The sequence below is a fragment of the Heterodontus francisci genome, chromosome 25 (genome assembly GCF_036365525.1).
Source record: "Heterodontus francisci isolate sHetFra1 chromosome 25, sHetFra1.hap1, whole genome shotgun sequence".
Classification (NCBI taxonomy): Eukaryota; Metazoa; Chordata; class Chondrichthyes; order Heterodontiformes; family Heterodontidae; genus Heterodontus; species Heterodontus francisci.
The window spans coordinates 19,481,313-19,508,938 of record NC_090395.1 but is presented as its reverse complement, the minus strand read 5'-3'; positions in this window follow the sequence as shown (position 1 = coordinate 19,508,938).

Genomic DNA, 27,626 nt, shown 5'->3' with positions numbered 1-27,626 from the left:
TCCAATCTTCCGTAATCTTCAATGCTCCTAAACTCAGCTGTCTATAGTCCATACCGCACCAGATCCCACTCTCCCATCCCTTTGTACTCATTGCTCTACATTGGCTTCCAAAATGCCAACATCTCAAATTTAAAACACTAATTCTCAAGTTTAAATTGCTTTCTTGTTGCACCCTCCATATCCCTGCATTCCTCTAAGTCTAACCGCTTGTCCATTCTGACATTCCTATGTCCCACAATTGCCAACCATGCCTAAGCTCTGGAGTTCCCTCTCTAAATCTGTCTGTCTCTCCACTTTCCTCTCCTCCTTTCAGACCCTCCTTAAAACCAACATTTTTGACTAAGCTTTTAATCTTTCCAATATTTCCTACATTAGTTTGGTGCTGAGTTTGGTCAGCCTACCCTTCAGTGAAGAACCTTGGGACATTTTTCTGCATTAGCCATTGAAGAACTTGTTGAATTTGCTGTTTGGTGGCCATCTTAAATAGATTCTTTGCCAGTTTTTGTTCTAAATGTTATGATAGAGAAATCTCATTGTGTACTGTGGTAGAACAGGCAGTTATAGGAAACTATAGATCTCATTTGGAAAAAAACAGCCCCCTTGCCAAATAAATAATTTTGCTTCAAATAATCTCTTCCCAGGAATGCAAACTGATCTGGATATTTCCTCATTGGAAGGTATAAGATGTGAATAATGAAAATAAGTGTTTGCATGTGAGAAAGTGTGTTTGAATGAGGAAATGATAGTGACATCATGCCATTCATGTTTGAGATGGACTCCCTCCAATCTCTCTGCAAGCATGTATGGTGCAGCTGGCACACCCGCCAGTACATTGCCCATTTTCTGCGGCTGCTCCAGAAGTATCCTGCTCATTGACAGTCCCCGAGGTGCAAACTGGGTGGTTTTATTTTAATTAAAAAAAAGTCAACAGATGAAACTCTCAGCCGAACAAACTGCATCCCGTTTAACAGAGCTTGGAGGATCCATAAGCCTCCAATGTGGACTATCCAATGCTGTCCTTGACTCCACCAACTGATGACTCACATATCACAAGTGAGCAAGAGTAGTTTCAAACCCAACTCGCTGCCTTGCTGGGTCCTACTAAAGTTTAAGTATCTGAGCTGCTGAATGGTCTGCATGAGTCCTGTGACAGTGCATCCTCAGAGTGTGTGACCTCCTCTGAGGAGATGTTATCGCCCTCTTGGACCACATTCTGATGGATGTTTGATGGCCCTGAGGGAAATTAAAGTCATGAATTAGAACTGTCAAGGAAAGAATGTTAAAATTGATCATTATGTACATCATATTCCACTGCCTGCTGACATCAAGTCAACGTGAGTGAGTGTTACATGTCATGTGGCTGTGTTATACTTAATTCTGTCACTTGGTAGCTGGGAGGCCCCCACCTCTATCTCTGGCAGCCAGGCAGGCCAAGACTCCATTGACCTCAAGTGCCTCCTTCTCTGCAGATGTTATTTGTGAGATTGATAGAGGTCCACCTCTGGTTCTCTGCCTGACCCTGGTGTTCTGTGTTCTCTTCTGCAAGGAAGGAAAGAGACATATAAGTGAGAGTAATATAATGTGTTGAATGGCTAGATGAACAACACTTTTTGAGGGTGACTGAGGGAGAGACATGATACTGCATTCAGCTGAGGGTGCGCGTCAGTGGTGGATGGTCCGCTGGGAATGTGAGGATTTGCATGGAGAGAGGGATGGTGTGAGGAGTGATGAGCAGGAATAGACTTGAGAATGCAGAGTAACCAGGTTGATGCAATGCACACAATCAGTATGTAGCTGACTGTGCCACTCTGCTTACCTTTCCTGCTCTGCTGAGGTCATTAAACCACTTTTGGCACTGTATATAGGAGCTGGGCAACAAACTCCTGCTGCCCATCTCCTGATCAGTCTGCACCCGTGCCTTCTTGCTTTTACTGGCATGCTTCTTCCTCCTGTCAGTCGGGAAGTGTATGTCCCTGTGAACCTTACAGCCTCCAGCATCACATCCAGGAAAGCATCATTAAAGCGAGGCACAGACTTGATTCTAACAATTCCTCTCTTGTGTTCTCACCTCCAGAATCCATCAACTGGCAACTTTGCAGTGGTCTTTTAAGCACTAGAGGTGAAATTAACTGATGCAGGTTGTCAAGCGGCCCACTAATTAGTTGGGAACCCCAGAAGTGAAATACAAATGCAGTGACTGGGTTAAAAAGCCACTGACAGAAGCACTGCACCTACTTCTGGATGTCCTGCATGCCACCAAGCCTGAAATGTTCACCAGTTTCTCTCTCCACAGAAGCTGCCAGACCTGCTGAGTATTTCCAGCATTTTCTGTTTTATTTCAGATTTCCAACATCTGTGGTATTTTGCTTTTGAGCCTTCCTCAAACGGTTGCCAAATAATTTAGTTGAGGCTAGCTGCACTGATCTCAGGTCACTTACCAAACCAATATGTCCTGCACTTTTTCACTATTCTATTGTCCAATCATTGTTTTTGATCACCTTGTTTGTTAACAGAATCCTCTACTTCCCTGGCCTCTCAGTATTTACTGCCCATTCCTCATTGAGAAGGTGGTGGACAGCTGACTTCCTGAACTGCTGCAGTCCATAAGAAATAGTCGCAGGAGTAGGCCATTCGTTCCCTCGAGCCTGCTCCACCATTCAATAGATCATGGCTGATCTGATCATGTGACACTCCACTTTCCTGCTGCTCTCCATAACCCATGACTCCCCTGTCGATCAAAAATTTGTCTAACTCAGTTGTATATATTCAATGACCCAGCCTCATTGATCTCTAGGGTAGAGAATTCCAAAGATTAAGGACATCTAATAAATTCCTCCTCATCTCAGTCTTAAATGGCAGACCCCTTATACTGAAATTATGCCCTCTAGTTCTAGATTTCTCCATGAGGGGAAACATCTTCTCAGCATCCAGCCCCTGTAAAGCCCCCTCAGAATCTTATGTTTCAATAAAATCACCTCTCATTCTTTTAAACAGCAATGAATATAGGCCCAACCTGTTTAACCTTTCTTCAAGACAACACCTTCATCCCAGGAATCAATGTAGTGAACATCTGAACTGTCTCAAATGCAACTATATCCCTCCTTAAGTAAGGAGACCAAAACTGTATGCAGTACTCTAGTGTAGTTGGTGGTCTTACCAACTCCCTATACAGTTGTAGAGACTTCCCTACTTTTATACTTCACTCCCCTTGCAATTAAGGCCAACATTGCATTTGCCTTCCTAATTACTTGCTGTATCTGCGTGCTAACTTTGTGTTTTATGTACGAGGATACCCAGATCCCTCTGTACCACAGCATTCTACACTCACTCTCCATTGAAATAATATTTTGCTGCTCTATCTTCCTACCAAAGTGGATAACCTTGCGGATGACACAGTGGCGCAGTGGTTAACACCGCAGCCTCACAGCTCTAGTGACCTGGGTTCAATTCTGGGCACTGCGTGTGCGGAGTTTGCAAGTGTGGGTTTTCGCCAGGTGCCCTGGTTTCCTGCCAAAACCTTGCAGGTTGATAGGTAAATTGGCCATTATAAGTTGCCCCTAGTACTGGTAGGGTAATGGGATTAATGTAGGATTAGCATAAATGGGTGGTTGATGGTCAGCACAGACTTGGTGGGCTGAAGGCCCTGTTTCAGTGCTGTATCTCTAAATTAAAACAAAATATTTTTCCCACATTATACTCCATTTGTCAATTTTTTGCCAACTCACTTAACCCATCTATATCCTTTTGTAGACTTTTTGTGTCATCTACACAATTTGCTTTCCCACTTATCTTTGTATTGTTAGCAAATTTAGCTACAATACATTCTGTCCCTTCATCTAAGTCATCATTATAGATTGTAAATATTTGAGGCTCCAGCACTGATCCCTGTGTCACCTCACTGGTTACAGTTTGCCAACCTGAAAATGACCCATTTATCCCAACTGTTTCCTGTTAGTTAACCAATCCTCCATTCATGCTAATATATTAACCCCAACATCATGAGCTCTTATCTTGTATAGTAACCTTTGTGGCACTTTATCGAATGCCTTTTGGAATTCCAAATACACTACATCTACTAGTTTCCCTTTATCCACCCTGCTTATTATATCCTTGAAGAAAGCTAATAAATTGGTCAAACACTATTTCATTTTCATAAAACCTTGTTGACTCTGCTTGATTATATTATGATTTTGTAAATGATCTGCTACTATTTCCTTAATAATGGATTCCAACACTTCCTTAATGACAGATGTTAGGCTAACTGGCCTATAGTTTCTTGTTTTCTGTCTCCCTCCTTTCTTGAACAGAAATGTTACATTTATGGATTTCCAATCTGCTGGGACCTTTCTAGAATTTAGGAAATTTTGAAAGATTACAACCAATGCAGGCATTATCTCTGCAGCCACTTCTTTTAAGAGCAGAGAATGCAGGCCAGCATGTCCAGGTGACCTATCAACCTTTAGTCCCAATAGTTTCCCTTGTACTTTTTCTCTAGTGAGAGTAACTGTTTTTTCAAGTTCCACCCTCCCTTTTGCCCCTCTGATTTTCTATTATTCTTTCAGTGTCTTCAACCATGAAGACAGATACAAAATATTTGTTCAAAGTCTCTGCCGTTTCCTTGTTTCTCATTATTTATTTACCAGTCTCGTCCTCTGAGGGACCAAATGTTTACATTAGCTGCTCTCTTTTTTAAATAGTTGTTGAAGTTCTTAGATCTGTTTTTTAAAATATTTCTTGTTAGTTTACTCGCATTCTAATTTCTCCCACTTTTGATTTTTTTAAGTCATCCTTTGCTGGTTTCTAAAATTTTCCCAAACCTCTGGCCTACCACTAATCTTGCAGCATTGTACACTGTTTCTTTCAATTTGATACCATCCTTAACTTCTTTAGTTAGCCATGGATGTTTGATCCCTCTCATAGTCTTTCTTTCTCAATGGAATATATTTTTGAGAGTTATGAAATATGTCTTCAAATGTCTGCCACTGCTCATTTACCGTCTTACCTTATAACTTATTTCCCAGACCACTTTAGCCAACTCTGTCTTCATAACTTTGTAATTGCCTTTATTTAAGTTTAAGACACTAGCTTCAAAGCCAGGTTTCTCATCTTCCAACTGAATGTGAGATTCATCATGTTATGATCACTCTTCCCAAGAGGGTCCCTTATATATGATCATTAATTAATCCTGTCTTATTACACGTTGCCAAGTCTAAAATAGCCTGTTCCCTGGTTGGCTCCACCACATATTGTTCTAAGAAACTGACCCAAATACACTCGATGAACTCTTCCTCAAGGTTACCTTTGCTAATTTGATTTGACCTATCTATATGAAGATGAAAATTGTCCAATTATTGCCATACCTTTCTTACAAGCCCCCATTATTTCTTGATTTGTACTCTGTTGTACAGTGTAGCTACTGTTAGGGGGCCTACAAACTACTACTACTACCTGTATCTTCTTTCCCTCACTATTTCTTACTTCTGCCCAAACTAATTCTGCAACTTGAACTTCTGAGTCAAGATAATTTTATACTACTGTACTGATCTCATCCTTTATTAACAGAGCTACCCACCTCCTTTTCCTTTCTTCCTATCCTTTTGAAATGTCAGTTCCCAGCCTTGGTCACCTTGTAACCATGTCTCGAATAACAATCAGATCATATCCATTTATTTCTATTTGTGCCATTAATTCATCTATCTTATTATGAATGCTGCATGCATTCAGATAAAGAGCCTTTAATTCTGTCTTTTTACCATTTTCCCCTACTCTGACACTATTTGCTGGTGCACTGTTATGTTTGTATGCTTCATCCCTTCTTGTCACACTCTGGTATTCATTAACCATATCATTACCCTGCAAGAGCTTCATACCTGTTGGACAAGTGCAAGGGTTGAGGCTCCTGCAGGGCTACCTTCTGGATCCCTATACCTGCCTCACTCATGGGACTGGATTTTACAGCACCCCCCCCCCCCCCCCACCAATGTCGTGGTCGTGGTGGGGTGAGCCAGAAAATGCCTCTGGCAGAGGCCCACCATGGGCCTTGACACCAGAAGGCCTGGCCTGATATTGTGTGGTGAGCCCCCTTAGTGTTTCTCAGCTCTACCCATACAGATTCCATATCGTCAGAGCTAATATCTTTCCTCACTATTGCATCAATTTCCTCTTTAACTTTAACCAGCAATGCAACTCCACCGCCTTTTGCTTTTTGTCTGTCCTTCCTAAATACTGAATACTCCTGGATGTTCATTTCCCATCCCTGGTCACCTTGCAGCCATGTCACCGTAATCCCGACAATATCATACCCGTTTACATCTATTTGCACGATTAATTCATCCACTTTATTGCGAATGCTCCGTGCGTTAAGGCACAAAACCTTAAGGCTTGTCTTTTTAACATTACTTGTCCCCTTCCCACTATTTCTCACTGTCGCCTTCTTTGATTCTGGCCCTTGATTTCTCTGCCTATCACTTTTCTTATTCCCCTTACTGTCTTTTGTTCTTGTCTTTGATCCCCCCTCCTCTGACTCCTTGCAAAGGTTCCCATCCCCCTGCCATTTTAGTTTAAACCTATCCTTTCACCAATTTCATATCCAAATTGCATCCTGTCTCTAGTGCCACGTGCCTCTATTTTCTGAACAAATCTCTTATGAGGTAGTTTATTAAATGCTTTTTGAAAGTCAATATATACATCTGTTACACTATCTTTATTAACCCACTTTATCACTTTATCAAATAACTCAATCAAGTTATTTGGACACAATTTGCCTTTAACAAATCCATGTTAGCTGCTCATTATTAACCCATGCTTTTCCAGGTAAGAAATAATTTTGTCTTTCGTAATTTTTCCACCACTGATATTAAATTGATTGACCTGTTACTATCAGATTTATCCCTCTCTCCTTTTGTGAATGACATTTGCAATAATCCGGTCTTTTGGCATCACTCCAATTTTCAAGGAGGATTAAAAATTGTGGTCAGAGCTTAAGCATTTCTGAACACAATGTGTTATCATCAGTTATAAATAGAAATTTGTTTAAAAGGGCAGTATTGCATTGACTGCCTGTTATTGGACCCGTTTGATATTTGGTTTATTGACGTTAATGGGACTATTAAATGCAGAGTAAAACAGATGATACAATACTCCAAGACGGATTTCCATTGGCTGAGGATGTACATATCCAAAAGGTAGACAGGGCCCTTTAGTTTCACACACATTCATCATTAGAGGTTAAAAGTTTCCATTCTGTGGTGATATCAACAGATTCGGTTAACCCTGGGGTGGAATTTTTGTTGCCATTTATTTGAATTCTTCCATGGCTCTGACCTATGTACTTAATTGTTGATCGATGACCAGCTTGGCTTTATCAAATGCCTGTTTTCAACCTCTTCTCGGTCCCCTCCCCTCCTTCCCCATCACCCCACTAACTTGTCATTTTGATTTTGTCCTTCATAGTATTGTACTTTGTTCTAGAGCTTCCTTTATTTGTGATGAGTCACATTCTACCTGATAGCTCACTCATTCATACAAACAAAGGAAATTGACAGGCAGGAAAAGACCAGCTGGTCCATCAAGCTAGCCCCACATCATGAAGGTTGGAACATCATGTCTAAACATTTTCACTCTCTACTGCCACCGCCCCACGCTCACTGTCATGTAAACTCCAATCAATGTTGGCATCCCTCCCTCTATGAAAGATGATGTGCATTCAGCAAACAATCCATTTAGGTAGGGTGTCTTCTCTTGATGCACCTTTGCTGATGACTGTGAAGGCCGATCCTTGAGAGCCAGGTTCTGCCACAAGTGCTGCACATGAAGCTGCCAAGTGACGCTGTGAGTTGTTGTTTTTGGCATTGCACCTTTTGCCAAGCTGCTGTAGCCACTGGTCATTGTAGTAGTGCACACCAGTCCACAGGCTGTGTCCCCATTTCCCTTTTTTGCTAGCTAGTGAGTCCCAGATGCGACAGTTGACATTTAGGGCCTTCATGTCTGCTTGCAAGCATCCTTGAAGTGGAGTTTTGGGTGCTTCCCCAGTTGTCTGGCCCCGGCTACCTCACCAGACAGAAGGTTTTGGGTATGCGACAACTTCCATCCTGTGGGCATGTTCGATCCACCGAAGCCGCCTTTGTTTGATTAATGCCAACACACTTGGAAGCTCTGCCTTTGCGAGGACTACTGCATTTGTGATTTTGTCCTGCCAAGACATACCCATAATGCAAAGATGAAAATTATTGAGCTGCTTTTCCTGGTAGCTGTAAGTCACCATGTTTCACAGCCATACAGCAAGGTGTTGAGAACACAGGCTTGGTTCTAAGTGTTAGCTTGGTGTTATACCATATGTGTTTGGCGAGACAGCTAAAGGTGGTAGCTGCTTTCCTTATGCGCGCTTCGAGCTCTGCATCAATGGACAGATTGTCTGTCAGTGTGGACGCAAGGTAGCAGAATTTGAAAGAGATGCAATGGTTTTTGTCGAGGTTCATCCCAAGCAGCTCTGTAACACAGGAGTCTATGCTCTACGGGCTGTTCCCAGGGACGCACACCGAGACAAACATCAACTGCTGCTGGAGGACTATCAATTCGGTGAAAGACGCCCTTTGGTCTGCCCGAAACTTGCTGGTCTTCCAGCGCAAAGAGTTGTCCACGACCGAATGTTGCAGACTGGCACATTCCAAGGTCCAGGACTATGTGCTGAGGGATGCACTAAAGCTTGGGGCAGCCACAGCAAAGGCTCAATGGGGAAAGACCACTGTGTAAAGTCCCCCCACCAAGCTGAACTGAGGGGCTGGATCAATGGGAAACCCCTCGAACTGTATCGGAAAAATTTTCATTTGCTGTTAAATGTAAAAATATAATTGGCATGACAAATGTGAAATGGAAGGGTTGTGAGGCAACTCATGATTGTATTGAAGGAAACTGATCACCTTTGCACTGTTTGTATTTTTTGACTTGGTGCTGTTTGAAACTGGTAATGTATTTTTTACAGATTTTTATGAATAAAGTATATTTTGGAAATATTTTTTTTTTTAATTACCAGTGGGGTGTTATTTAGTATGATCAGGGGCGGAGATGCAACTCCTTGTCCCATGACTATGGTATCTTACTTAGTCAAGGACAACAAGTTGCAGGCATGGGACAGACAGTCCATGAGTCTTTGTAGCTGAGTTTCCGTGTGAGTGACTAGTGCAGCATCATCAATGTAGAGGAGTTCTCTGATCAGGAGGCGATGTGTTTTGCCTTCATGCCTCCACTTGCGTGGATGAGTGTAGCTCCAACAACACTCAAGAATCTCGACACCATCCAGGGCAAAGCAACCCGCTTGATAGGCACCCCATCCACAATCATTCACTCCCTCCACCACTGACGCACAGTGGCAGCAGTGTGTACCATCTACAAGATGCACTGCAGAAACGCACCAAGGCTCCTTAGACAGCACCTTCCAAACCCATGACCTCTATCAACTATAAGGACAAGGGCAGCAAATGCATGGAAACACCATCACCTGCAAGTTCCCCTCCAAGTCACACACCATCCTGACTTGGAATTATATCGCGGTTCCTTCACCGTCGCTGTGTCTTTATCCTGGAACTCCCTTCCTAACAGCACTGTGGGTGTACCTACCCCACATGGACTGCAGCGGTTCAAGAAGGCAGCTCACCACTGCCTTCTCGGGGGCAATTGGGGATGGGTAGTTGATGTTGGCCTGGCCAGCGACAACCACATCCCATGAATGAATTTTAAAAATGTTCAGCCTTGCTAGATTGTAGACCAGGGTTGTCCAACTGTTCTGCGTGAGGGGCCACATTACAATTTTTGTCTTACATAGTGGGCCGGTGAGACAATTTCAGAAAGATAAAGGCATTAAAAATTATCTATTAATCAAAATAATGACAAATGCACATTTTTGTGAAGAAACTTTAAATGAGGAGACTAATTTATTGACTTACTTTCTCTTCAATAAATTGCACATTGATTTAGTGAGATAGCTGGCATTTCTTTTGCTCACACAAGTAGTCAATAGTTGCCTGCACGCTTGATGTAGTGACGTGGAGTATTCCAGATAGATGTCATTCTGTTAGGAGTGATCTTGATCACTCTCTCTCACTCTCTCTCCCTGTGTCCCCCCTCTCTATCACTTGCTGTCTGACAGTTGCAGAGATTGGGAATGCTCAGCAGGTATTTGACCAGTTTTTTAAAAGATCACAATTCAGTTTCACAGCTGACAGATGCTAACATTGGGTTCAGCAGTTTCCCAACTTCAGACAGACTCGGGATTTTCTGGTAGGCTTTTTAAAGAAAAAAGTCAGAACCTGCTGGGAAACCTGGAGTCTGTCCGAAGTTGGGAAACCGCTGTTCTCGATGTCAGCACCTGTCAGCTGTGAAACTCAATTTCAATCTGTTTTAAAAGCCAGACTGACAATGGGAAACTTCTCATCCCCAGTCACGGACCCCTAGTGAGGGTGAGGAATGACCCCCTCCACAGTTTATATCCGCAGGCCGGATGGGAACCTTTGGTGGGCTGTATGTTGGACAACCCTTTTGTAGAGCTCGTCGTCTGACCTAATGTGCAAGTAGACTCCTTCCATGTATGCAGGGAAGGTGAAGGCCAGGAACTTAAGAAGAAGGTGCCAAACAGAGTAGGGGCTAGGACACAATTTTTTTCACTCCATTCTTCACTCAAAAACTGTCAGAAGTGGAGTCATCAAACTGTATAGTGCAGTGCATGTTATCATGGAAGGTAGAAAGAGGGCTGTGGTCCTGCAGTCAAAATTTAGGGAGTTAGGTAGAAAATTAGCAAGCAGGACCTCAAAAGTAGTAATCTCCAAATTACTCCTAGTTGCATGTGCAAGTGAGTTTAGAAATAGAAGGATAAGACAGATGAATATGCATGGCTGGAAAGATGGAGGAAGGGCTTCAGATTCCTGGGACATTGAGACCAGCTCTGGGGGAGATGGGACCTGTACAGGCCAGACAGATTGCACCTAAACAGAGCCGAGACTGCGTTCCTTGCGGGATGTTTTGCTAGTGCTGTTGGGGAGGGTTTAAACTAGTTTGGCAGGGGGATGGGGACCTGAGGGTAGATTCAGTTAGGGCAAAATCAAAAATGAAAATGGAAGGCAGAAAATTAGTGGATGAGTCTGGAAGACAGAGGAAACAAAGGTTAGAAAAGAAAAAAGAGTTTGGCAGTGCTCAAGGGTATCTATTTCAATGCAAGGAGTCTAGCAAATAAAGCAGACAAGCTGAGGGCACAGATAGACATGTGGCAGTATGATATCATAGCTATTATAGAAACATGACTTAAGGAGGGACAGGAATGGCAGCTCAACGTTCCTGGTTACAGGGTTTTCAGACACGATAGAGAGGGGGATAAGAAAGGAGGGGTGGTGGCAATTTTGGCCAAAGAAACCAATACAGCTGTGAGGAAGGATGATATGTTAGAAGGATCATCAAATGAGACCATATGGATTGAGCGAAGGAACAAAAAAAGGGGCAATCACACTGCTGGAGTATACTACAGACCCCCAAACAGTCAGAGGGAGATAGAGCAAACATGTAGGCAAATCTCTGAGAAGTGCAAGAACAATAGGGCTGTAATAGTAGGGGATTTTAACTGCCCCAATATTAATTGGGATAGTTTTACTTTGAAAGGAATTGAGGGTGCAGAATTCTTCAGGTGCATTCAAGAGAATGTTTTTACCCAGTGTGTAGCAAGTCCAACAAGAGAGGGTGCAATTTTGGACATAGCTTTAGGAAATGAAGATGGGCAGGTGGAAGGAGTGGCAGTGGGAGAGCATTTTGGTGGTAGTAATCATAATTCAGTCACTTTTAACATAATTATGGAAAAGGACAAAGATAGAACAGGAATTAGAGTTCTCAGTTGGGGCAAGGCTAATTTATCTAAACTGAGGAGTGATTTAGCAAAAGTGGATTGGAGACAGCGACTTGAAGGTAAATCAGTATCAGAGCAGAGGTATTCAAAGGGGAGATTCAAGGGGTTCAGAGCAAACATGTTCCCACATAGACAGGTAGGAAACTAAGTTGTGAAGAGGATATAAGGAGGCTACAAAGGGATATAGATAGGTTAAGTGAGCGGGCAAAGATCTGGCAAATGGAGTATAAAGTGGGAAAATGTGAAATTGCCCATTTTGGCGGGAAGAATAAAAAAAAGCATATTGTCTAAATGGTGAGAGATTGCAGACTCTGAGATGCAGAGGGATCTGGGTGTCCTAGTGCATGAATTGCAAAAGGTTAGTATGCAGGTACAGCACGTAATTAGGAAAGCTAATAGAATGTTATCATTTATCGCAAGGGGAACTGAGTACTAAAGTAGGGAGGTTATGCTTCAGCTATACAGGACATTGGTGAGACCACATCTGGAGTACTGTGTACAGTATTGGTCTCCTTATTTAAGGAAGGATGTAAATGCGTTGGAAGCAGATCAAAGAAGGTTTACTAGACTAATACCTGGAATGGGCAGGCTATCTTATGAGGAAAGATTGGACAGGCTAGGCTTGTATCCGCTGGAATTTAGAAGAGTAAGAGGCAACTTGACTGAAACATATAAGATCCTGCGTGGTCTTGACAGGGTGGATGTGGAAAGGATGTTTCCTCTTGTGGGAGAATCTAGAACCAGGGTCACTGTTTAAAAATAAGGGATCGCCCATTTAAGACAGAGATGAGGAGAATTTTTTTCTCTCAGAAGGGTTGTGAGTCTTTGGAATTCTCTTCCTCAAAAGGTGGTGGAAGCAGAGTCTTTAAATATGTTTAAGGCAGAGGAGGATAGATTCTTGATAAGCAAGGGGGTGAAAGGTTATCAGGGGTAGGTGATAATGTGGAGAAATCAGTTCAGCCATGAACAGGTTGGAGGAGCCAAATGGCCTACTCCTCCTATTTCTTATGTTATTACGTACTTAAATTTTTAAAATATTCATTCATGGGATGTGGGCGTTGCTGGCTAGGCCAGCATATATTGCTCATCCCTACATGCCCTTGAGAAGGTGGTGGTGAGCTGCCTTCTTAAACTGCTGCAATCCATATGGAGTAGATCCACCTACAGCATGGTTATGTTCCCATGCATCTGCTGCCTTTGTCCTTTTAGGTGGTTGAGGTCACGGGTTTGGAAGATGCTGTCAAAGGAGCCTTGGTGTGTTGCTGCAGTGCATCTTGTAGATGGTACACACTGCTGCACTGTGCGTCGGCAGTGGAGGGAGTGAATGTTTGTGGATGGGATGCCAATCAAGTGGGCTGCTTTGTCCTGGATGGTGTTGAGCTTCTTGAGTGTTGTTGGAGCTGTGTCCATCTAGGCAAGTGGAGAGTATTCCATCATACTCCTGACTTGTGCCTTGTAGATGGGGGACAGGCTTTGGGGAGTCAGGAGGTGAATTACTGGCCACAGGATTCCTAGCCTCTGACCTGCTCTTGGAGCCACAGTATTTATAGTTTTCTCCAGTTCAGTTTGTGGTCAATGGTAACCTCCAGGATGTTGATAGTGGGGGATTCAGCGATCATAATGCCATTGAATGTCAAGGGGGGATGGTTGTTGGAGATGGACATTGCCTGGCACTTCTGTGGCGCAAGTATTATTTGCCACTTATCAGCCCAAGCCTGGATATTGTCCAGGTCGTGCTGCATTTCGAAACGGACTGCTTCAGTATCTGATGAGTCGCGAATGGTGCTGAACATTGTGCAATCATCAGCGAACATCCCCACTTCTGAACTTATTATTGAAGGAAGGTCATTGATGAAGCAGCTGAAGATGGTTGGGCCTAGGACACTAAATGATTTACTGATGAATGTTACACAGTGGAAAGGAAATCAGTGTGGACTGATACACTGAATCGTGATTTACATCAAGGCATTTTCTTTGGGAACTGATTCTCTGTGTAATAACTTTCTGAGCACTGGTACACAGTAGAATGAATAACTGGGAATAATTCACTGGGAATTTATACAGTGAAGACAGGTTACCTGGGATCTAATTCATTGGCAAACTGGGCACTGAATGACAGTGGACTGCTCGATTAAATGGGAATTGATTAACTGTAGTCTGATTCAGCGGCAAATGGGTTCAAATGAGACTAATGCATTGGGGACTGAAGCATTGGGTAATGGTTCATTTGGAATTGATTAACTGAAGAATAATCCATTGGGAAACTGATACATTTGAACTTCATCAATGGGGACTGATTCAATGGGGAATAATTAACTAAGAACTTTTTGGTCCACTGGGGTTTGATTCAATGGAAAGTGATTACCTAAGGAATCGTTAACTGGGAATTAGTTCACTGAAGATTAGGAAAATAGGAACATAGGAGCAGGAGTAGGCCATTCATCACATCAAGCCTGCAATTAGAATATTCAATTGGAACATGACCGATCATCTACCTCAATGCCACTTTCCCTTGCTATCCCCATATCCCTTGATGTCATGAGTATCCAGATATTTATTGATCTCTGTCTTGAACATGCTCAATGATTGAGCTTCCACAGCTCTCTGGGGTAGAGAATTCCAAAGTTTCACCAGGCTCTGAGTGAAGAAATTCCTCTTCATCACTGTCTTACTGGCCTTATTCTGAGACTATGTCACCTGGTTCTAGACTCACCAGCCAGGGGAAACATCCTACCCACATCCACCCTGTCACGCCCTGTAAGAATTCTGTAAGTTTCAATGAGATCACCTCTCATTCTTTGAAACTCTGGAGAATACAGTCCCAGTCGCTTCCATCTCTCCTCATAAGACAATCCCACCAGTCCAGGGATTAGTCTGGTGAACCTCCATTACATTTCCTCTATGACAAGTATATCTTTCGTTAGGTAAGGAGACCAAAACTGTGCGCAATACTTCAGGTGTGGTCTCACCAAGACACTATACAATTGCAGAAAGACTTCATTACTCCTGTGCTCAAAACCCCTTGTGATAACGGCCAACATACCATTTGCCTTCCTAATATCTTGCTGTGCCTGCATGCTAGCATTTAGTGACTCATGAACAAGGACACCAGGTCTCTTTGGACATGAGCACATCCCAACCTCTCACCATTTAAGAATTACTCTGTTTTCTGTTTTTTTCTACCAAGGTGGATAACTTCACACTTTTTCACATTATATTCCATTTGCCATGTTCTTGCTCATTCACTTAACCTGTCCAAGTCCCCTTGAAGCCTCCTTGCATGCTCCTCACAACAACCTAGTTTTGTGTCATCAGCAAATTTGGAATTTTACATTTGGTCCCCACATCCAAATCATTTATATAGATTGTGAACAGCTGTGGCCCCAGTATTGATCCTTGTGGTACCTCACTAGTTACAACCTGCCATCCTGAGAATGACCCGATTATTCCAATATCACGAATAGTTGAGAACCCACTGCAAATTGTGTTTTGTGCATTTGAGTATTAATGTTAACTGCCATTTTTACTCATCATTTTTAAGTTTTTACTTCTATGTTCCAATTGTCAAAATGTAGGAGAAAGGTCAGGTGGGACAGCAACTTGAAAATGGTTTAGTTTTAGGACCCAGGAAACCCCTATCCAGCCTGCCTGGACTTGAAATTGTAACAGTTTGAGGGTACAGCCTGCCTTCATTCTACTGCTGTCTTTGGGTCAGATTAGCCCAGTTGCCTGAAGATGCATCTCTCTCTAAGACACAGCCTGCAAGAAGCCAGAAAATTAAAGATGTAGACCGCAAACAGTGAAAAAGATTAAAGACACGGTCTGCAAAAATAGCAGGAAAACCTGCTTTCTGCTAGCTTCCTCTCCATCTAAGAAAAAGGTGACTTCAGCCAAATTAAGCTACCTCCATTTATATCTGAGAGTGCAAAGAAGAAGAAATTTGTAAGAGAAGAGAGAGCTCCAACAGCTCCTCCCCTATTTGGCATTTCTAATCATAATCTCTAATTTTTGTACTTTTTTGATAATCTAAACAGATACTAGTTTTAACTGAAATTCATGTTAGTTTATAGTTCTATTTATTAAATGTCCTTGCCTTTTTATGCCTTTAACCTTACCCTGTATGTTTGTAAGTGTGCATCGCGAAGTTAAACCCCTTCCTGAGTTTAAGAGTGTGTAAATAAACCCTAATTCTTTGATTTAACTCCAACAACCGTGTTGTTGTTGCAGTCATTTATTATCAGAGTTTAAGGGAGGAAAAGAAATTCAATCACTAATCTATTTACGGGCAGGTGGTTGGAAAAACATGGAAATTTGTTCAGAAAAAAAAAGATTAACTACCTGTTCGTAACAATTCCTACTCTCTTTTTCTGTCTGAAACCAACTGACAACCCATAGCAGTATATTACCCCCAATCCCATGTGCTCTAATTTATAATAGATTCTAACATTTTCCCGACTAGTGATGTCAAACTAACAGATCTGTGGTTCCCCGTTTTCTCTCTCCCTCCTTTCTTAAATAGTGAGGTTATATTTGCTACTTTCCAGTCTGCAGGAACCTTGCCAGAATCTATAGAATTTTGAAAAATAACCACTAATGCATCAACTATCTCTATAGTAACCTCTAATCAAAACTCTGGGATGTAGCTCATCTGGTCCAGAGGATTTATCAACCTTCAATCCAATTAATTTTTCATATACTACCTCTTTATTAATACTAGTTTCTTTCAGTTCCTTATTTTCACAAATCCCTTGGTTCCCTAGTATTTCTAGGAAATTTTCTGTAACTTTCTCCAGGAAGACAGGCACAAAATAATTGTTTAGTTTCTCCGCTATTTTCCTATTCTCTGCCTATAATGGACCCACATTTTTCCTTGCTAATCTTTTCCTTTTCAAATACCTAAAGAAGCTTTTCCAGTCACCTTTATGTTTCTTGCTAGCTTGCATTCATAATCTCTTTTCCCTTCTTTCATCATATATTTCCCAAAGTCTCCTTCACAGCAAGGTTATTAATTATCTCTTTCTCATTACGTAATACTAAATCTAAAAGAACATGATCCCTAGTTGGTTCTTCAATGTACTGCTCCAGAAACCCATCTCATACACACTCCATGAATTCATCCTCCACAGCATTAGTGCTGATTAGGTTTACCAGTCTATATGTAAATTAAACTCACCCATTATTACTGTATTACCCATGATACAAGCAGCTCTAATTTCCTGATTTATACCACGCCCAACATTACCACTACAGTTTGGTCCTCTTTCTCTAATCTTGTCCCTTATTAAGAGCACCACCCCACCTCCTTTTCCTTTTTGCCTATCCTTCCTAAATGACCAATATCCTTGAATATTCAGTTCACAGTCTTGGTCACCCTGTAATCACATCTCTGTAATGGCAATTAAATCATACCCATTTACCGCTATTTGTGCCTTCAAATGATCTACCTTGTCGTGAATGCTGCATGCATTCAGATAGTGTCCTTAACTTTGTCTTTTTGACATTATTCCACATTCTGATCCTATTTGATGCTTACCTTTGCTTCATATGTCTTCTAATTTTGCTTAATTTCTACTTCCTGTTAACATTTTTGTTTCCCTGCAATCTTCCCTTCCTGCCACACTCAGATTATCAATTCCCTTATTGTTACCTTGCTCTTTTGCCTTCTCGGTCTAAATGATCATATCTTCCCTCACTTGATCCCTTGTCCCCACTATTTAGTTTAAAGCCTCTCAACTGCCTAGTTTTACGACCCGCCAGTATCCTGCTCCCAGCATGATTCAGGTGAAGACCGTCTCAACAGTACAGCTCCAACTTTCCCCAGTACTGATGCCAGTGCCCCATGAATTGAAACTCATTTCTCCCACTCCAATCTTTGAGCCATGTATTTAACTCTTGTGGCTCAGGTAGTTTTCCAGAGATTATTATCTTTGAGGTTCTGCTTTTTAATTTAGCCCCTAGCTGTTCATACTCTCTATGTAGACCTCTTTCCCAGTCCTATCTATGTCGTTGGTACCCACATAGGCCACAACAACTGAATCCTCCCCCTCCCACAGCAAGTTCCTCTCCAGCCCTGGAGCTGATGTCCCAAACCCTGGCACCGGGCAGGAAACATGGTCTTGTGGACTGTCGCTCTTGGCTGCAGAGAACTGTCTATGCCCCTGACTATACTGTCTCCTACTTACCACTGCATCGTATTTACTCCCCCTACTTGGAGATATTAGATAGGCTGGCTGTACTTAAAGTTGATAAGTCACCAGGACTGGATGAAATGCATCCAAGGATACTTAGGGAAGTAAGGGTGGAAATTGTGGAGACACTAGGCATAATCTTACAATCCTCCTTAGATAAAGGTGTGGTGGCAGAGGTCTAGAAAATTGCAAATGAACCCTTGTTCAAAAAAGAGTGTAAGGACAAGCCCAAGAACTACAGACCAGTCACTTTAACTGCAGTAGTGGGAAAGGTTTTAGAAACAATAATCTGGGACAAAATTAACAGATATTTGGACAAATGTGGATTCATTAAGGAAAGCCGGCATGGATTTGTTAAGGGCAAATCATGTTTAACTAACTTGCTTGAGTTTTTTGATGAGGTAACAAGAGAGGGTTGATGAAGGTAATGCAGTTACTGTGGTGCAGATGGCATTTGATAAAGTTCCCCAACAGGCTGTCAGCAAAGTTAGAGCCCAGGAAATAAAAGGGACAGTAGCAGCATGGATACAAAATTGGCTGAGTGACAGGAAACAGGGAGTAGTGGTGAATGGTTGTTTCTCAGACTAGAGGAAGGTATACAGTGGGGTTCCCCAGGAGTAGGTGCTAGGGCCCCTTCTTTTTCCTGATATATATTAATGACTTAGATGTATAAGGCACAATTTCAACATTTTCTGATGACACAAAATTTGAAAGTATTGTGAACTGTGAGCAGGTTAACAATAAACTTCAAGGGGATAGGCTGGTGGAATGGGTGGACAAGGGGCAGGTGAAATTTAATGCAGGAAAGTGTGAAGTGATATATTTTGGTCGGAAGAATGAAAAGATTCAATATAAATCAAAGGGTACACTTCTAAAGGGAGTGCATGACAGAGGGACCTCAGGGTATATGTGAACAAATCATTGAATGTTGCAGAGCATGTTGAGAAAGCGATTAATAAAGCACAAGGGATCCTGGGATTTAAAAATAGGCGCACAGAGTACAAGAACAAGGACGTTATGATAAATCTGTATTAACAAAATTGGTCCAGCCTCAACTGGAATATGTGTCCAGTTCTGGGCGCCACACTTTAGGAAGGATGTTAAGACATTAGAGAGGGTGCAGAAAAGATTGACAAGAATGGTTCCAGGGATGAGGAACTTCAGTTACGTAGATAGGTTGGAGAGGCTGGGTCTGTTCTCCTGAAAAGAAGTTTAAGATTTGATAGAGGTGTCCAAAATGATTTGGGGTCTGGACAGAGTAGATAGGGAGAAACTGTTCCCATTTGCCGAAGAATCCAGAACTAGAGGACACCGATTTAAAGTGATTGCCAAAAGAACAAGAGGCGACACGAGGAAAAACTTTTTTATGCAGCGAGTGGTTAGGATATGGAATGTTCTGCCTGAGACTGTGGTGGAGGCAGATTCAATCAAGGCCCACAAAAGAGAATTGGATAATTATCTGAAGAGAAAAACATTGCAGGGCCATGGGGACAAGGCTGCTCTTGCACAGAGCTGGCAGACGTGACAGGCCGAATGACCTTCTGTGCAGTTACATTCTATGATTCTATGCCTGATTTACTGGGGACTGATTGGCTGGGATTATATTTAGTGAGGAATGATCAACTGTGGAATGAGCTATTAGAAACTGTTTCACTGGGAAGGGATTAACTGAAGACAAATTCACGGCAAACTGACTGCTTGATTAACCAGGAACTCATTAATTATAGACTGACACACTGGTGACTGATTGGCTGAGAACTGATTCACTGGGGCTGATTCACAGAGAACTGATTAACTGAAGACTTATCCACTGGGAAATAATTAACTTAAGGCAACTCTATTGGGAATTGATTCACTGTGCACCTATGTGCTGGGAAATTATTTACTGGGGAATGATCAACTCAGGACAAATCCAGTGGGAACTGATTCACTAGGAAGATTAGTAGTAGACAGATTCACTGTGAACTGATTCAAAGAACAAAAAGAACAAAGAACAGTACAGCACAGGAACAGGCCATTCGGCCCTCCAAGCCTGCACCGATCTTAATGCCTGCCTAAACTAAAACCTTCTGCACTTCCGGGGTCCATATCCCTCTATTCCCATCCTATTCATGTATTTGTCAAGATGCCTCTTAAATGTCTATATGGTACCTGCTTCCACCACCTCCCCCGGCAACAAGTTCCAGGCACTCACCACCCTCTGTGTAAAGAACTTGCTTCGCACATCCCCTCTAAACTTTGCCCCTCTCACCTTAAACCTATGTCCCCTAGTAACTGACTCTTCCACCCTGGGAAAAAGCTTCTGACTATCCACTCTGTCCATGCCGCTTATAACTTTGTAAACCTCTATCATGTCGCCCCTCCACCTCCGTCGTTCCAGTGAAAACAATCTGAGTTTATCCAACCTCTCCTCATAGCTAATGCCCTCCAGACCAGGCAACATCCTGGTAAACCTCTTCTGTACCCTGTCCAAAGCCTCCACATCCTTCTGGCAGTGTGGCGACCAGAATTGCACGCAATATTCTAAGTGTGGCCTAACTAAAGTTCTGTACAGCTGCAGCATGACTTGCCAATTTTTATACTCTATGCCCCGACTGATGAAGGCAAGCATGCCGTATGCCTTCTTGACTACCTTATCCACCTGCGTTGCCACTTTCAGTGACCTGTGGACCTGTACGCCCAGATCTCTCTGCCTGTCAATACTCCTAAGGGTTCTGCCATTTACTGTATACTTCCCACCTGCATTAGACCTTCCAAAATTCATTACCTCACATTTGTCCGAATTAAACTCCATCTGCCATTTCTCCGCCCAAGTCTCCAACCGATCTATATCCTGCTGTATCCTGGAAACTATTATGAAATATATGTGAAAAAAAAACTATATATGAAACTATTCACTGGAAACTAATTCACTGTGGACTGATTCATGGAACTATTTCACTGGAAACTGATTCGTTGTGAAGTGATTAACTCAAGACATATTTATTGGGAACTGATTCACTTGGCACAGATGCATTTGGAACTGGTTCACTGTGGAATGATTAACTGGGGAATGATCGGCTAGGAACTAATTCAATGAAGATGGATTAACTGGGAACTAATTCACTGGAGAACAAATTCACTGGGCACCAATAAACTAAAGACTGATTAAATGGGAATTGATTAACTGAAGACTGATTTAGCAGCGAACTGGTTCACTTGGGATCGATTCAGTGGGAACTGATTCATTGAGAACTGACTAACTAAAGACTCAATCACCGATCTAATGCATATACTTAGATTTGATTCACTGAAGAATGATTACTGTAGTACAATGTAATATACGGTTGTTACTGGGCAGAATATGTAAATAGTCTGTGAGTGTCATCACAGGAAGTGATGTAACAGAACTTGTAGCGAACCTCATGTAGAGTGAAACTGGAAGCCATCAATAGCAGATGCCTGTAAATAAACTACTGTTCCTATAACTGTCTGTCTCAGATATTCTGTTGTAAGATTAATTAGCATCACAATATTATATGGTGGCAATGGTAAACTGAAGAAGAAATCGAAAAACACTGCCCTTACCGGAGAACTTCGAGAAAGTAGCTGAACAGAACCAAGCAGAGGCATGGCTGAAATGGGTCTGAAGATTTACTAGATACCGTATTGTATTGGGTCTCTCCCAGAAGCCAGACAAGGAGCAAGTCAGTATGTTATTATACACTGTGGGGGAGTGCGCAGACGACATCCTCATAACACAAGGCACCGACGAAGAAAAGGCTACTTATGAGGAGATTATTAAGGCTCTGGAGTCTTACTTTAATGTCAGAAAAAATGTGATTGTCGAGCATGCCAAGTTCAATAAATGGTGTCAGCAGACTGGAGAAAGTATTGATTCTTTTATCAATGACTTATATAAGCTTGCTGAAGATTGTGAATGCAGCTATTAGTGGGAAGAGTTAATTACAGACAGGCTCGTGGTCGGAGATGATCTTATCTAAGGCGATTCAGCTAAGCAGACAAGCAGAGGTTAGAAAATGTAACCGTATTGTCATTCGAGGAGACAGCGAGAGTCCGATCTTGAATGTAGCAGACTCCATTGAATACTTAAAGAAAGCGAAAGTGAAAAATGGCGGTCCAAAACAGGAAAGGCGGGAAGAGCATCTAGAGGCAGAAGTGTCTCACTGCAGTAAGTGTGGCCGAGTGAGGCACCAGTGGGAAAATTGCCCAGCCGGAGAAGCAGAGTGTTTTTTTTGTAAAAGGAAGGAGCACTTCCAATTGGTATGCTGCAGCAAGAAACCGGGGCTGCAAAATATAAAATGTAAGCCCAAAGTAAAAAGAAAATTAACAAAGTACAAGATGTACAATGTGTTGAATTACCATTTCCAGTAGAAATCCACGGAGCAAGTGAAGATTCCTGGATGGCAGAGATTCTTGTAGGAGGCTATCAGACAAGATTCAAACTGGACACTGCAGCACAGTGGCGCAGTGGTTAGCACCGCAGCCTCACAGCTCCAGGGACCCGGGTTCGATTCCGGGTACTGCCTGTGTGGAGTTTGCAAGTTCTCCCTGTGTCTGCGTGGGTTTTCTCCGGGTGCTCCGGTTTCCTCCCACAAGCCAAAAGACTTGCAGGTTGATAGGTAAATTGGCCATTATAAATTGTCACTAGTATAGGTAGGTGGTAGGGAAATATAGGGACAGGTGGGATGTTTGGTAGGAATATGGGATTAGTGTAGGATTAGTATAAATGGCTGGTTGATGTTCGGCACAGACTCGGTGGGCCGAAGGGCCTGTTTCAGTGCTGTATCTCTAATCTAATCTAATCATACATGGTCATTGAGAAGGAAGCAGTGGCAGTAACTTGGGCATGTGAGAAATTCTCTATGTGCTAGGTCTTCACTTTAAGATTGAAACTGATCACAAACGGTTAGTTACGCTGCTAAATACAACAGAACTACCAAAGTTAGCTCCGAGTGCAGAGGTTTCGATTGAGATTAATGAGATTTAACACTAAAACCAAATATTTCCTGGGAAACAGCAAATAACAGCGATACATTATCACGCATTATATCAGCAGGAACTGAAGAAGGTGACATTCTATTTTTTTTGAGGAAGTAGAAGTGTTTGCCGTTGCAACTACAGAGTATTTACCTGCTACAAATCAGAAGTTGAGCAAAATCAGGAAGGCTCAAAAAGAAGATGAAGTCTGTGCAGCAATTTGAGAATATTGTTTGCAAAGATGGCCAGCACATATGTCCCAAAGCCCAGTGTTAATGCATTATTATGAACAACGAGGTCATTTGAGTATCATCGATGATTTGTTGATTTTCGATGAGAGATTAGTCATCCTCAGGGTACTAAGATTTGAGATCCTGCAAAGAATACACCAAAGGGCCTTAAGGAATAACCAGGGCAAGGCAGTCAGTTTGCTGGCCTAGTATATTCAAAGAGGTAGAAGAGATGATATTGAGGGGTATCACTTGTGATGTCAATCGAAAACACCACTTCAGAATGGTTCAGCCTCCAAGTGAATTGTTGATGGGACGAAGGTTAAGAACACAACTTCCTATACTCCCAAAAATACTTAAATCACAAGTAACTGCAGAAGACTTGGGAAAAGTGAGGGAGACAGAGGATAGAGGAAAATCTATTCAATCTGGTTCTGTGACATCTGTCATAATTCTCGAACACTTAACAGACATATAACCTGGAGAATCAGTTTGGGTTCGAGACCAAAATCGGTATGGAGAAGTGATCGAGCAAGCACCATATCCATGATCATACATTGTCCAAACTGACCAGGGGATGATGATAAACAGAAGGTTATTTGTAGCGATAACAAAGAAGCAGCAAACAAGAGAGGTTGAAGCACCCACAGAGCTGCAATCAGACATCAACCCAGAGGACAACCAGAATGAAGAACTTGAGTCATCAAATAGTTCTACTGAAGTACAATAGAATGAGAAGCAGGAAGTCAAAGACTGAAAACCCCAGACATCTCGAGAGAAGAACGTGTTATAGCAAACCACAGTGGTTGACCTTCTGAGAAGTGAAATCAGAGACTTGGGGGGAAGATGTAGTATAATGTAATATCAGGTTGTTGCTGGCCAGAATATGTAAATAGTCTGTGAGTGTCATCACAGGAAGTGATGCAACAGAGCTTACATAGAACCTCATGTAGAGTGAAACTGTGTAAGTTGTTATGAAATTGATTTTTTTTTTGTTAAAATGCTTTTTGAGGAATTCAAAGTCAAACTGAATAAATGTTGGACTGTTTTTTTTTCCGAGAGTACAGTCAAAGAACTCATTAGTCAACAATGTACTGGTGTCACATGACTCAGGTTAAAAATAGAACAGAAACCTAGTAACAGGAAAGATGTGGGCAGAGAAGTCTGTTGTGGGCCGCTTGATTAGACAAGCCTGACAGCAGCAGCAGGCACCTGAGAGGGCAGAAAGCTCACAGGCTTTTGGTTGCAGTAGTCAGTGTGTGTGTTTTACTTTCTGGAGTGAGTGGCTGAAATGGTTAGCCTGCTGTTAAAGAAATGAAGGAAGGAGAGAAGACCATAACCCAGCTTCCTTTTCCAGTATATCTCTAGAGACTCTAAGAAGTCCCCTGTGTCAGTTCATCTTGTCTCCTGTCTTTGAAGAAAGCTGCCTAAAAATAATTCTCAATGCCGCCTGTAAAGAACAGTTCTAAAAGATCCTAGTGACCTGTCTACATGTACGCAGAAGTTAGACTGTATGCCAGTTTTGGAAAAACATATCTTATGGCTGTTTTCTTCAAAAATGTGCAAGTAATCAGCCCAAGCGCTTTTTGTCTATAACAGAGCTCTGAATTTATAAAAATCTCTTTTTTGTTCGGTTAACCGATGTGTATGTGTTTATGAGTGTGAAGGGATTAAGGTTAAAAAAAGGGAACTTTAAAATTTTGATCTGTGTGTTTATGTTTTACTTCATTACAAGACTTGTTTTATAATAAACTGATAATTTTATTGTTCATTAAAGAAACCTGGCTAGTGTGTTCTATTCTGAGGAAAAAATAGAGTATATGATTGACCATATTGATAAGTGGGAAAATTTAAAATAATGTGTTGTGACCTGTGGAGAAGTGGGAGTAGAATAAACAGTGCACTCCTCCAGCCTTGGTCATAGCAGTGGTGGGGACTGATAACCTAGAGGACCGTCTGCTCAAAATTGATTCACTAGGGTTGATTCACTGGCAACTGTTTAACTGAAGACTGGCTCACGGGGAATTGATTCACTGTGACTGATTATTATGGAGCTGTTTAACTGAGGGCTTATTCATTTGTGAACTGATTCACTGAGAACTTCTTCACTGGAGTCTGATCCACTGGGAATTGGGAAGAGATTGGAAGAATTGGAAATTCTTTATTTGGAAGTAATTAAGGGAAGCCAGCACAGATTTGTTAAGGGCAATCTATGTTTAATTTGATTGAGTTTTTTGATGAGGTAACAGAGAGGGTTGATGAGGGTAATCTGGTTGATGTTGTGTTCATGAACTTCCAAAAGATGTCTGATAAACTGCTATAACAGGCTTCTCAGCAAAGTTGAAGCCCATGGAATAAAAGTGATGGTGGCAGCATGGAGACAAAGTTCACTGAGTGACAGGAAACCGAGAATAGTGGCGAATGATTGGTTTTAGGACTGGAGGAAGGTAAAGAGTGGGGTTTTCCAGTGGTTGATATTAGGTCCACTGCTTTTCTTGATCTATATTAATGACCAGACTAGGGTGTGTAGGGCACAATTTCCAAATTTGCACATGATACAAAACTTGGAAGTATTGTGAACGGCAAGGAGATAATGATAAACTTCAAGAGGATGGTGGAATGGGCGGACACATGGCAGATGAAACTTAATACAAAGAAATGTGAAGTGATACATTTTGGTAGGAAGAACAAGGAGAGGCAATATAAAATAAAGGATACAATTCTAAAGGGGTGCAGGAGCAGAGGGACCTGGAGGTATATGTACACAAATCATTGAAGGTGGTAGGGCTAGTTGAGAAAGCAGTGAAAATGGCATATGAGAACCTGGGCTTTATAAATAGAAACATAGAGTACAAAAGTAAGGATGTTATGAAGAACCTTTATAAGACACTTGTACAGCCTCAACTGGAGTATTGTGCCCAACTATAGGCACCAAACTTTAGGAAGGTTGTGAAGGCTTTAGACAGGGTGCAGAAAAGATTTATGAAAATCACTGTGGGATTAGGAATGTCAGCTATGAGGATAAATTAAAGAAGCTGGGATTGTTCTTCTTAGAGAAGAGAGGTTGAGAGGAGATTTGATGGATGTGTTCAAGAGCATGAGGTATCTGGACAGAGTAGATCGAAAGAAACTATTCCCATTGGTATAAGGGTTTAGGGAGATAGTCACACCGTAGGTTGGGAGCATGCAGGCAGGTTGGGAATGGGTGGCCGCCAGACAGTCTAAGTGAACCAGGCAGGTAGTGCAGGAGTCCCCTGAAATGATCTCGCTGATCAGTTTTCATTTTGGATACTGTTGAGAGTGATGGTTCCTCAGAGGAGTGCAGTCAGAGCCAAGTTTGTGGCACCATAGGTGGCTCAACTGCACAGGAGGGGAGGATGAAGAGTGGAAGAGCAATAGTGTTGGGCACTCATTAGTTAGGGGAACAGACAGCTGTTTCTGAGCTAGTAAACGTGACTCCAGGATGGTGCATTGCCTCCCTGGTGCCAGGGTCAAGGATGTCACAGAGCAGCTGCAGGACATTCTTCTGGGGGAGGGTGAACAGCCAGAGATTGTGGTCCACATTGGTACCACTGACATAGGTAAGAAGGGGGATGAGGTCCTGAAAGCAAATTTTAGGGAGCTCGGAAGGAGATTAAACAGCAGGACCCCAAAAAGCAGTAATGTCAGGATTACTCCCAGTCCCAGGTGCAAGTGAGCATAGGAATAGGAGAATTGAGTGATTGAATACGTAGCTGGAGAATTGGTGTAGGAGGGAGAGCATCAGATTTCTGAGCCATTGGGACCAGTTCTGGGGTAGGTGGGACCTGTACAAGATGGACGGGTTGCATCTTAGCAGGACTGGGATGAATATTCTTGCAGGGAGATTTGCTAGTGCTGTTGGGGAGGGTTTAGACTAAATTGCCAGGGGGATGGGAACCTGAGAGGGAGCTCAGATTGTAGGGAAGCCAAACTGGTAACTTGATAGGCGTGTGGGAAACAGGAGCAAGTATCAGAGAGGAATACCAAGGTGCACCGAATACTGGGGGAGATAAATAGCATGAGAGTAGCACCCGCTTTCCCTTCCCTTCCCCTTCCCCCCTTTCCACCCCCCCTTCCCCTTCCCTGCTCCACCCTCTCAGCTCACCCCCTCACAACCCCGTCCTAGGCCCCCCCTCGCACCATCTTCCCCCGGCACCCCCTTCCCCTGCACCCCTCCCCCCACCCCCTTACAGCCCCCTTCCCAGCTCCCCCTCGCACCCTCCTCCCTCCACCCCCTTCCCCTGCACCCCCCCACCCCCTTACAGCCCCCTTCCCAGCTCCCCCGCGCACACCCCTCCTTCCACCCCTCCCCCTCGCATCCCC